At 36.6% G+C, this 12968-nt stretch overlaps 1 long non-coding RNA gene across 3 annotated transcripts in view; it reads right to left on the bottom strand.

The window, feature by feature from the left end:
- Nucleotides 1-12968, bottom strand: part of LOC148186427 (uncharacterized) — a 178895-nt gene that overhangs the window by 119809 nt on the left and 46118 nt on the right. For all 3 annotated transcript variants that reach the window (XR_015774890.1, XR_015774891.1, XR_015774892.1), the window contains exons 3-4: nucleotides 8401-8525; nucleotides 2281-2458 (exon numbers count right to left, since the gene is read on the bottom strand). This is a non-coding gene — a long non-coding RNA (uncharacterized LOC148186427). The remainder of the gene's footprint in view (nucleotides 1-2280; nucleotides 2459-8400; nucleotides 8526-12968) is intronic.

Genomic DNA, 12968 nt, shown 5'->3' with positions numbered 1-12968 from the left:
TACATGGCTTTGAGCTTCAGATTGGCAGTTGAGCATTAGAGCAAGCAAAAAAACAGAAGCTAAGCAGTTTGGTTCCAATTATGATATGATGAACAGTAAGTTAAACATTTCTCTGATGCTGAGGGTCAGGGTGAGAAATGACTACCTAAGCTGTATGAGTTGCCTGTGAAGCCAATATTTCAGCAAATAATTTGGTAAATGAGTCTTTGCCCAAGACAATATTCGTGTTACCATCCCTAAAGCAAGCATGCAAAATAACCTCAACAAAAAGCTTACAGTGAGCAGTGAGAAGAAAAATATGAAAAAAAAGCACAACTTTTGAAACTCTGCGCCAATACAGATATTAAAATTTGAAAAATAACAATAATAAAAAGAATAATTGGCATTTAATGTATATTTTATTTATTCCTTCTTTCATGTATTTATTTCTGTGTAAAAGAATTTTAAACAAAACTGTAAAATTCAATTAACAGGCTTGTATGGTGCTCTCCCGAAAACAAACCTGACAATAGCCAAAAACAAATCTGACCTATTTCAACTAATTAGAGTCACATTACTGAAGTTTCATCTTATCGGCCTGTCATGTTGGCAGAAATGCTCATTTCAGGCGGAATATTTATGATTTCATTTTAAAGTCATTGAGTCATGAGTTAGGCTGATTAAAGTCAACAAGGCAAATCGGCTGACACCAATGTTCAGCCCATAAATTGGTACATCCTTAACAAAAAAAAAAATCAATAAATCAATCCAGCACATATTACTCAACATAAGTATTCACACCCCATTACTACATAAAGGCATCACAGTATATGTGTAAAACAACAAGCAAAGGGCAATTACTAAATAATTACAACTACAGTTGTTGTTACAACTATTAAAAAATAATATTAAATTCCACAAATATTGCACAAACAAAACAACAGCATAAGATCTCCAGTATACAGCCAGCAGACATTAGATAATCGACCAGAGGCAGATCTGCATGGAGCAGGGATCAAAATCACCCGGCAGCGTCAGCAGCGTCCATTTTTTCTAAGCATATAACAAACAGTGTCTAAACAGAGCCAAGACACAAACTCACAATATGCATATTAGCACAACAAATAACACCCTGTCGACATGAATTAGTGATTGATGAGCATCAGCTCAGTGTCAGTTTTTGGAAGAGCCACATGCTTTCAAGCAGCACGGACACAAAAAATTAGCTTCAGACTTCAAAAGTCATTATTATGTAGAACTGCAAATATTGTCCTAATAATACAGAAAATAACTTTGTGGCAACAACAACATTGATGTTTACATCCCTAGAGCCAACGTAAAGTATTACACTTAGCCTTAGGGCTGGTTACAAAACAACAACAAAAACAAACTGGAGGGGAATACAATGAAATCCAATACTCACTACTCAGACATCCCTAATCATAACTGATCACAGCAAAAAAATCAACAGCAAGAGAGCAGCATGATACACGTGCCAAACCTCAGCCGGAGGAAAATTAGCACACTTACAAAAACAAATTAATTCAGAATTGATACCACTGCAGATCTGCACGTTCATAACAGTAGAAAGCAGCAGCAACACAAGAGCAGCAAAAACAGCCGGCGGTGTCAGCGGACATATTTACAAGCACATGAGACATGAGACAAACACTGAGAGAGCAGAGCCAAGATTGTGTCCCAATTCTATACTGCAAATAAACTACACAGTATGTTTTAAGATTTAAAGCATTTTTGCAGTTAGTGTACAAGAAATCAGCATCCTTTATCATTGTAATGGGAAATTATAAAATATTTGTGTCATCAACATTGAAGTGCATTTTTTTCAGAGATTTAATACTTTTTTTAATTGTTTTGTTTTCCAAGATCTTTGTGAAGCTGTCTATGTATTACCCATGATTGTTTTTTTCTAGTTACAGTGGGATCAGAGGAAACAAAACAAAAGCAATCATGACAATGCAAAACCAATCAGGCCTATAACAGGTATTATTAAAACATAAGCGTCCATTTTTCATCCATCGAACAGCATGAAAGTACCATGTTGCAAACATCAACTCAAAAAATGAATACGCTCGGCCACATAAGAGATGAGATCACAATTTTTACAGCTACAAATTTTCCATATAGATCCAGAAACAGCAGCACTGGGGCAAATATCAGCAGCCAGCAGAAGCAAAAGCATAAAAGCACAAGACAGCTGTATAGCCAGCAGTTTGCACAGCCACATTCCATAAAGAGCGAAGACATAAAATCACAATATGAAAGGTAGCTGCAGACACTTACCTTACTGAAGGAAAACAGTCCGTTGCAGTTAACTTCAGGGAGAAACAATGCTGCTGCAAACTGTAATGGCAGAAAATTCCAGCTTTATGTACTTTGTAGGCAGCAGATGATACCAGGAACAGGCAGCAGCAGCAGCACAGAGTGCATCCCACAACATCTGCATCACTCCTTCAAAAACCTGTAATAAAGCAACATAACAGGACTATTGATATATTGACTGTTTTATCAAATGGCACATTTTTACATCCCATAACTGTGACTGGAGCAGTTTAAAAGGGCCACTGTGTTGCAAAAGGGTGTTTTTGATATAGCTGCTACCTTGTAGAGTCTTGTTAGCGCAGCAGCCATTTCAGTATCTGGATAAAATTAAGCTGTATTTTTCAACCTACTTTGAGTTATCTGATGTAAAAATGTAGATTGCCAATCAGTGACATAAATTCTAGTCAGTAAATAATAATGGGAAATTTGCCTCAAGGGGTTTTACAATCTGTACAGTATCCTACATCCACTTGCTTTTGACCCTTGATTGGGATAAACAAAAACTCAAAAAATAGGCTTAAATGGGAGAACAAATGGAATAAACCTCAGTAGAAGCAACAAAATTGGAATCCCTCTCTCAGGACTGACCAACATTCATTTATGTAGCCATATACCACAAATCACAAATCTGCCTCAAGGGGCTTGACATGCAATAGATGTTTTGTGTCCACAGTAGACCAAAAAATACATAAAGAACAATCAGGATGAAAAAAATATAGCTTGAAAACAATATAAAAATGTCTGCTTTCCTTAATATCTCATTTTTAAGTTTTATTAATAATGTGTTAAATGCATCTAAAAAATACAAAAATAAAAATACAAAACAATTATTTGAGCCACTTTTCGGTTGGCAAAATACACCAAAGAGGTATATTATGAAGCTAACATGAAGTGACTCTTTAAAACAACAAAGTTATCATCAGCAAAGTCACAAATATCGTGGTGTGCTCAATAAATTACATCAAAACAAAGCCACAGAAACATTTGTTAGCACAACTGGAAGCTTATACAAACTTAAACGGAGCTCAATTGACAGGTGAACCTACCACAACAGGTGAAAGAAGAATGGTAACGAATTACGGGATGCACCGCTCAATACTGCAGCGGCCTGCAGGGGGCGCTCATAATACTGAGCAGTCAGGGAAACTAATGAATGCATTGAAAATAAAATTAATAACTAAAATAAAAATTTTAAAAATAGTGACCATTAAAATGATCCTATATATCAGTGAGTAATAAAACAATAATAATAATAAAAGCGTGGGTATATTTTAAAGTAATAATAATAATTATTATTATTATTATTATTATTATTATTATTATTATTATTATTATTATTATTATTATTATTATTATTATTATTATTAATAATAATAATTTGTTTTTCTTTCTTTTTTTAAAATTAGTTATCCCTCTTTGTTCTGTGTGCAGGTTAACCAACTAAAAACCAGCAGCACTAATCTCTTAAATTTGGTTTACCCCTTGGGCCAGGGGTAGGCAACCTGTGGCTCTTTAGTCCCTCTCCAGTGGCTCCTGTTTCTCTGACTAAAAAATCTATAGAAATGTATAGCAATGATTTTTTAAAGATTTTTTATTCGATTTTATCATTTTTTTACGCAAAAAAATAATCTTGCAGTATTCAATTGCAAAAATCTGTAGCCTGTACACATAATATAGAAAATGTATTAGCATTTCATCAACTAAAATATGCATCATATTTCTGTGGCCTTGGAGTCTTTTTCTGCTAAATTTTGCAAAATTTGAAAAGCGGTGGGCGGTCCTGAATCAAAAAAAGCTTGACCAGCAATGGATTCCAAATCCAAGATGGAAGAAGTTAATAGTGCATGGATAGATCTGTCCATTTTTACCACCAATGCTGCAAAGTCAGTGTAACAACAAATAATAAATAGTGGTAAAACATATTAATGAATGCTCATATAGACCCATTAATAATATTGATAGGCTAATTTTGACTAAATGTGTGCTCCAGACGGATTTTCTTCTTTTTTTCTTTTTTTTTTTTGGCCAAAAAATGGCTCTTCCGATAGTGAAGGTTACGGACCCCTGCCTTAGGCTATAAATGAATAAATTAGTCATATTTTTTAAATTGCTTTAAAATTGTGGAAAAAACATGTTATTTCACACAATCTGACAGTATAATTCTGTATCAGCTTATTAAAACTATGTTTACAATGAGCATAAAAACCCAGTACTCCAGTGTTTATGATACTTGCATCATTCTATTGCGTAACATTTAAAAACATTTCTCCAAACTTCGAGATCTCCATTTGAATCTTCAATACACTTGTGTGGGTTTGAACAGTGAAGTTGAAGATAAAAATGCGCGTTAAAAAACAATTGTGAAAAGGTGATGAAACCTCTTTTTCTTTCATAGAGTTTGGCTTGCTGGCAAACAGGCTTTTCAACTCTCACAAAAATATGAGAGTTTATTGTCACTCTGACATTGTTTCCGTAAGACAAATGTTAACGCCAATTGCTGAGCAGCGCCAAGAGCTAAACTTCATTCTTCATCCTTAAAAATCACACAGTGAGGAACAAAACTACATTTTACCACACATCTAAAAAAGAAATGGCAGCCTCAAACTCTCCTGTCAGAGCAATTACCCATCTTGTAATATTTGTAATATACCAGATTACAGTGCTTCATCAACATGACTGCTATTTAAACTCGGACAGAAGGAGTTCATCAGGCCTAAACATTCGAAATGGACGTCTCTGTTCCTCACACCTCGGGCTCTTGTGTGTTCTCAGGTAGGCCCAGAGACAAACGGGGATATAATAGTGCGGTGATGAGGCATTTATGTATTCTGCACTCCTCTCTGAGACCTGCAGAAATGATGGGGGGGCTGGCTGATTGCAGTGCAGATGATGAATGGCTCTACACATGCCGATAAACTATCAGCAGACATTTGTGACGTCCAAAATATCCACTCAGGTGCTGTTGTTAAACAGGACTGCACGCTGCTGAAAATACTGAGGCCTTTAAAAACCTTGATTATTTATTCCACGTTAGAAGCAAGTAAAGTATCTTGCTTTAAATTATATACTATTCATATCCTCCTCTGTTTTATTAATTTACAGAAAATGACAGTAAAATAATTGAACTGAAGTTGTAGCTGTCTTGTCAAATTAAGGCAAATAGCATTGTGTGCCAAGTCATAATGGAACATTAGGAATAGCTCGATGAAGAAACTACTTAGCTGGCAGGAAACGTTCCCACAACATTGGCTAACAAGTTGCAATTACATATTAAAGAAAATGTTTTATTCTAATGTTCACATAACGTTTTAAGGATGTTTATCGTTTCAAATAATGTCCATATAAGGTTAAGTGCTGACAAAGACGTAACATTATAACTGCAATATTTTGAGAATGTTTTGGTGATGCTGAGAGGTGACATAGAGTGTTCTTTTTAATAAAATGCTCTCACAATGTTACATGACAACAAAGGAAGAACATTTTTAAAGTAACATTCAGAACATGTAACTGAGGCCTGAAATTATGGAACATTTTTAATGAAAAGGAAATGTAATGTGACATGCAAACAAAACAAACAAAAAAACCCTAACTTAATGAACATTCTGGAAACAAAGTGATGCTGAAAACATTACTAGTGCCATTCTCAGAATGTTTTTAGAACCAAAAATTGCTAGTTGGGTTTGTAGTTAACTTATTGGATCAAGCAGCTAACAAGTAGCCCATAAAACCTACAATCAATCGATCATGATAACCTTTTAAGGGACAATTCAACTGAAAGTAAAATATTCATATTTTTACTCTTCCTGTAGTGCTATTAATAGGTCTAGATTGTTTCAGTGTGAGTTGCCGAGTGTTTGTGATATCAGTCATTAAAATGTCTGCCTTCTCTTAAATACAAATAATAAAAGAAAGCACTCGGCTTGTGGAGCTCACAACAGGAATGGGACATCACTTCACATTTCCACCGCCACACCAGTCCTTATTCACCTTATAACACATTCCTCCTCTCCTTCTCTAGCCAGACTCTATTGGATTAGCATATTGAAAAGGAGCCTTCGGGTTAAATGGTGCTGTCCAGGATATAGCCTAGTTTTGGTGAATCAAGGGATATTACAATTCCTGATATCCAGTTGGAAACATATGTGGTGCAAAGGTCATCCAGTTTATTTCCAATGCCTGCACAATGGCTAGCAGGATGCTAGTTCAGAGGGTGCCCATATTCATCCTCTTTTGGTTAATGTCTACTGATATTTACAATTGAAAACCTTTACCTAGCCAGCCAAAGTCAGCGGTAAGAGAGTTAACAGACTGGTGAGTGATTTTCCTCATCTTACTGAGTGCCACACAATACTCTCTAAAGCCAACCACTGAAAGCACCATACAGAGTTGCACATATACATAAGAGCCTAAATTTAGGACAAGTTTAGCCAAGCAAAGCCAGAGAGGCAACTGGAGATATCCGCACCTAAGAGATAATCTGCACACCTTGTGGTAAGCAGTTTCCCCAAGGAACTATTTTCTCATTTTCCATCTGTATCACTGCGCAGGAGGAAGTGTGCAACTACTCATGGACGAGAGGCTCATGCTCATAACTGCACGGGATGTAAAAATTTTTGCCATAGTCCTCGGGTGAGCTGTAACATTTGCTAGCTCAGTTGTGCAAGGCGAGCCAGCACTCGATGCACCCTCCTTTCTGCGCAGTTGGTGGGTGGTCTGTAGATTATCTTGAGTAACCAGGTCGTGATTTCTGTAAAGACTGATTATTGTGGAGTTTTTCAGATGTATTTTTTCCTACTTTGAGTACCACAAATCAAGCGCCATAGTTCCATTATATCTGAGAGAAGGCAGACCAGACATCTCTATGTCTAATATCTCAGCAGGTCACACAAAAACAATTTAGACTGATAAATGGCACTAGAGGTGTATTTTTTATTTTTGCATGAACTGTCCCTTTAAAAAGAACCCCTCATTACTTCCTCTCATGCCTGGCATGAAATACACAGTCAGAGGGGACACATACTAAAGGGGAATTAGAATTTAGATGTTCCTCGTCTTGCTGGCATGCGATGAAAGGGAAATCCTGTCTCATTGTTTTTGTTATTATCACACAATTGTTATTAATTATGTCTGCAGCTTCTCTGTTATTCCCACAGTTACTTCAACAACATAAACACTGTGGTTAATTGGACACTCATAAAGACTTTGCAGATTTCCATGTAATAGATTTCCTGTGTAACTATCCATGCTTTTTTTTTTTTTTTTTTACCAAGGAAAAGCTGACTTTGATATCATTTGAAAGTCTTTCTGGGTTAAATGCTCTGTGCAGCTCCATCCCAGCATGATGCACTCACCAACTGGAGCTTTTCACTGATATCACCTCGCAAGAGCACTTTTCATTGAAGCCTAGTATCATATAGAAACGTGACCCCTAATTGGACAAAGACAGATTAATGCCACAAGCACTTAATAAGTGTGAGAACTGACTCTCAGCCGAATCAACTCATTTCAGGAACCCTAAAGTAAATCTCTGTGGATGAACTCTTTCACTATGCTCACTGACCAGACCAATCTTCATTCATTTCACACAATAATTAATGACTAATTCTGTGATCTGTGTGCTTTGTATCGTGACAAATTCATTCCCTTGCGGCCCTCTTTGAAACGTACCAATTCGCAGAAGGTGGGCATAGTCGAGCCATGCAAGACAATTCATTTCCCAATTTTACCACATAAATACTGGACAAGATTATATCTAGCGCCAGGGAAGAGTTTATGAATATGATTTCACTCGTGATTCCCTTGGCATATTGAAAATATTAAAATGAGCTAAAGTCAGAGGTACATCTGAGCTTCTGATGTGTGTCTGTAGTCAGAAAGTTATAGCTACAAGCGACAGGCATTCAGTTTTGGAGGGGTTTTTTTATATGGTGGCGTCTAACATCACATTAAATGAACGATTTATTTTCCCTGCTGCCACCCTTAAACTGGTTGAATTATTGTCATCTTTTTCATTAAATTAGATGAACTACAGATAAAAAAGTTATTTCAGCTCGGAACAACGAAACACACCTCACCACATACCTGATCAACTGACAGAGCACATAGGTCACACACATCGGTGTCAAGTCCTTTTGTAAAGGGTGAGGCTGCCTTCATTCTCAAAGTGGATCTGAAGCTCACAGATGGGAACAAGCAGCTGATATTATCTGTAAAGAGAGAGGTGAGAGAAACTCTCAACACATGATCAGCAGGCTGACTAGGAAGAAATAACGCCAAGTAACCAAATAAACAAGCAGCAACCCCTGTAAATGCCCAGTGACCAAATGAGGCATAATTAAATATACAATAATTTGCATAAATTTCCACATCAGAAATCTGAACATTGGATAAAGCCAGTTTTAAAATTCTTTCCTTGTTTCATTTTGTTGACATAATAAAGTCAAAGGTTGGTGTTTTTTACCAAAAGAATGTTGCATATCTCAATATATAAGACGATACTGTCAACAGGCACAAAAAAAATAAATAAATACAACCCTTTGAAACCTGGAGCGGTATCACTTTTCTTGTGCTGCTTTCAGACCGGTGTGACTACTTTCAATAAAATGGGAAGAAAGGCCAATGAGCAACTTGGTAGGAAATGTTCCATAAATTGCAAGTAAATTTAGTTAGTAAATTTAGAAAACTGATAAATGTCTATGCTTATAATTATCACAATTACAGATTTAAAATTATGCCACAGAATTTTTCATTTTAAAAGCACTTTTTTCAGTTAATTTCCTTGATTATTTGTTTTGTACTTCTTCATCTTTTTTTTTTTTTTGCTTGTTCGTTGTTACCAATTTTCCCATTGCCATCTCCCCGTGCTTTTGACAGAAATCAAGCCAATTTGCACAGATTTTAAAGGGTTAAGGTCGTTGTGGAGAATCTAAGACACGCAGAATAAGCTTGTCGTCCATCACATATCACTTCAGGTGATGTCACAGACGGCTGTCATTTCATATTGTAGGTTGTAATGAAAGGTCACCGACTAACAAGGTCAAAGTTGAACCTGACTGAGGTGAAAGCAGTATAATGCCACATGTGGCCCACCATCAAATAATCACATCGGCACACATTTATTCTGCTGCTTCTCATGTGTAGAGTTAATACAATGAACGAGACTTGCAGTGCAGAACTTTGAAAAGATGCAAGAAGAGGAAGAAGAAAAAGTGGATTCGTGTTTTGTAGTTCAGCAGCCCCAAAGAGAGTCAACACACAGCAGAGGGAGGTAATGTAATAGTTCAGTATGTACTGTAAATACCAGATTAGCTTCTAGTGAGAAATTCTGTGTGGATTTTCTACTCAGTGTCTACTTCCTCTACTTTACCCTTCACTTTGTCTCCCACACTTCTCTGCTTAACCCACAGACAATGTGTTAGTGATGTGTTTAATCAAACCACCTGGATGAGTTAAAGCTGGAGGAGAGCCAGACTTCACTTCACTCACACACACACACACACACACACACACACACACACACACACACACACACACACACACACACACACACAAAAAGTGACCCATCGAGGCCCTTCTCATTAGCTCAGTTGTGATGTGTGGACCTGCGCTGACCAGCTGAGCGAGTTTCTGCAGAGACCGAGGCCTGCTGTTTGTTTGATGAATCCTTGAACTCCCCTTCCACTGCAGGGATGACAGCTCTGCGGAGGGAAACGCAGAGCCGCAGGGGGGTGTGGACAAAATAATGGAAACGGCACATGAAAAAGATTTCCAACTTTTATCTTACTAAATCACAGATACAAAGATAGCAACGCCGAGAAGTCGAACGTGTCACCTTTAAAAGATGTCTGATAATCAGCTGCTTTATTATGGGGAGGGGTTCAAAGCTAAATGATGCAACGGACATCCAACAAGCAAACAGTTGGTGCTGCAGTGCAGCTGTATCAGTCAAACTCAGACTAACCGAAACAGTCAGAGCCCAAACATGGCATTCCACATACAGACAATGAGCCCAATCACAAAAGACAAATAATACAATCTTATATAAAAGGTACAAAGTACAAGGTAGGAAAAAATAATCACAATAAAAAATCTCTTAGTTTGTTTTTGTGAAATAATTCATTTTTTAGACTGAACAAATTGAAACCTGAGAAAATTGGCTTGATTTCTTTTTAAAAATATGGGAAGAAGGCAATGAGCAATAGAAGAATGCACAAGTCAAACAAGACTTGAAAAAGAAAATTGTAATTACAATTTACAAATTAATTACAATTACAAAAAAATATAATAATTCTGTCAAATAAATAAAATTAAATACTTAACTATGGTAATATGTTACAAATAAAATATATAATAATATATTTTCCCTAGTTTAAAAAATATAAATCCACTAATTCCTTGCAAATGGCAGGAGATTTCTTGTCAAATTGCTCATAGCCTTTTTCTATGATTTTGAAAGAAACTGCATTAATATGTTTAATGTTAAAAGCTTTAAAAACCTGTGAAAGGCAACTTAAAGCAGCACAAGGTAAGTGATGTCACTCTAGGTTTTAAAGGGTTAAATGACCACATTTTACTTTTAAAAAAATGCAAGCTAATTAACCCTCTGACGTATCTCTTACAGACTTCAACAGACATCTGCTAAGTAAAGACATTAAGCGTTAAATGTATGTGGTATTGAGAAAGTCATGTCGATGTAGTTTTGATGGATGAACTGGATCCATTTTCAATCAGGATATGTGGTCATTTTAACTGTGTGATGCCCAGGGGAGGAGGAGGAGAAGGAGTAGGAGGAGAAGGAGGAAAAGTGTTGACGTGATTAGGCTAATGGAAGTATGAAATAATGCAGTAAAGCAGACTGTTATGGATTAAGGCAACAGCTGTTGACCCTTTGATTTAGCCAATTCTTGAATGCAGAACTGGTATGCAGAGGGAAAAGATCAATATCACAATCTCTATATGATCATTTTTCAAAACTGCCTGCTGCTGTGCAGAGCATTTCTTACAGGTCAGCTCTAACTGGTCTTTTTCAGCAGTTACATTAAATCAAATAGTTTACAGTACATGCCTATCTTACATCTTATCTTTTCATGTTAGAACTAGGTATCAGTGTGGAAGATGAGTCTTTATCCAATATACAAACTACATAATAAATATGTAACAATTGTATTTCCTTTGTCACTGAAAACTAGAATGAAACAAATAAATATGAAACATTTAAATTAGCCAGTTACTTATCAGCCCTTTATTTATATAAAAAAATATATATATGCTTGTCGCAAAATTCATTTATTTCTATCTTCTTATATGATTTGATGTACAAGATATTAAAAATATTGTACATAAATATATGTTACCTGAAATTATGTAGATATGCAATGTGGTAATTAAAGGGCCTAACATACTCCAAAGCCCCTTTTACACTGGCTGTTCAGGGTGGGAATATGATGCCTTTATGTCGCTTTGCCGTTTTGTATATAAGGGATGATCCCAGAATGGGGGCACAGCCAGAGACGTTCGTAACAGCACTGAAACAGTGTCTGTGTAAAAAGGAGAAGCGGCAGGAAAGAACCATGGCCAGGATAGATAAGATGTTGTGAAGGGCCGTTTACACAGCAATGGTTCTTGCATGAAACATTGAACTTTTGTTGCAGTTTGGCCTTTTGTTCAAACAACTACAGCAATCTGGAGGGCCTGTAAGTGCAAAATTTTGAAACCAAGTTCTAGAGTACAATCTTCTGAAATCTCAACGCCTTCTGTCAGCGTGTGAAATCACAATGCATGGATTCTATGAGAACTGTGACATCACAACGCAGTTTTCTTGTTTTAAAAATGCAAAGGAAAGACTTATCCGTTTGCGACCCAATGCAGAAGATTTAAAAAGTACCTGATGGCAGTTTGCAGCTAACTTAAAGAGGAAGAACAGCAGTCGAAAGCGCCCACATATTGGGAAAACTGTGAGAATTGGGAGCTCATACCCTCCCCTGAGCAGAGGATGGTATCAGTTGCCAACTAAATTGTTAATGCTATGTTTTTGCATTGTTATTTTGTAAAAAAAAAAAAAAAAAAAAGTGCTGCAGACTTATCTTTAATGTTTAATGTCTAATGTCACACTAGAGAGCTTTGCTGACGTGCATAGTGTTATGTGTCACACTGATCACTCCTTTTTTAATTATGTGATAATATCTATAATCAGGAGCAGTCAATTTCTGTGTAAAAATGCAAAGGAGGCATTAAGAGGGAACTCCTTAGTGGCCCTTAAGTGCAATATCTGTGTAAAAAGAGCACAAGACAGACACAACTGCAGTCTTTAAAGTAGACAGTAGATGCAAAAACAGTTCTGAATCTGCATCTATTATATCAGATATGTCCAAAGTCTGGCCCAGGGGCCAATTGTGGCCCTCAAGCCAATTTTTAATGGCCCTTGGCTTGACTTCCAAAGTATAGTTGGTTTTGGTTACTTAAGGAATTTAACTTTCCATTTTTACTTTCACCTCACACCTCAAATAGCAGGACGATCATATAGTTTGTAGACAGGCATCAAGTAAGAACTATGTAAACACAACTGATGTGCTTTCATAAATAGACGATAAACAAGCTAACGGAACGGTAGCTAAAAGCAGACATGGCCACAGCAATGGGTGTAAAGTCAA

The sequence above is a fragment of the Plectropomus leopardus genome, chromosome 18, assembly GCF_026936395.1.
Source record: "Plectropomus leopardus strain MGB_pleo_1.0 chromosome 18, ASM2693639v1, whole genome shotgun sequence".
Lineage (NCBI taxonomy): Eukaryota > Metazoa > Chordata > Actinopteri > Perciformes > Serranidae > Plectropomus > Plectropomus leopardus.
Note: the sequence above shows the minus strand (reverse complement) of the source record. Positions and strands in the feature narration are given on the sequence as shown.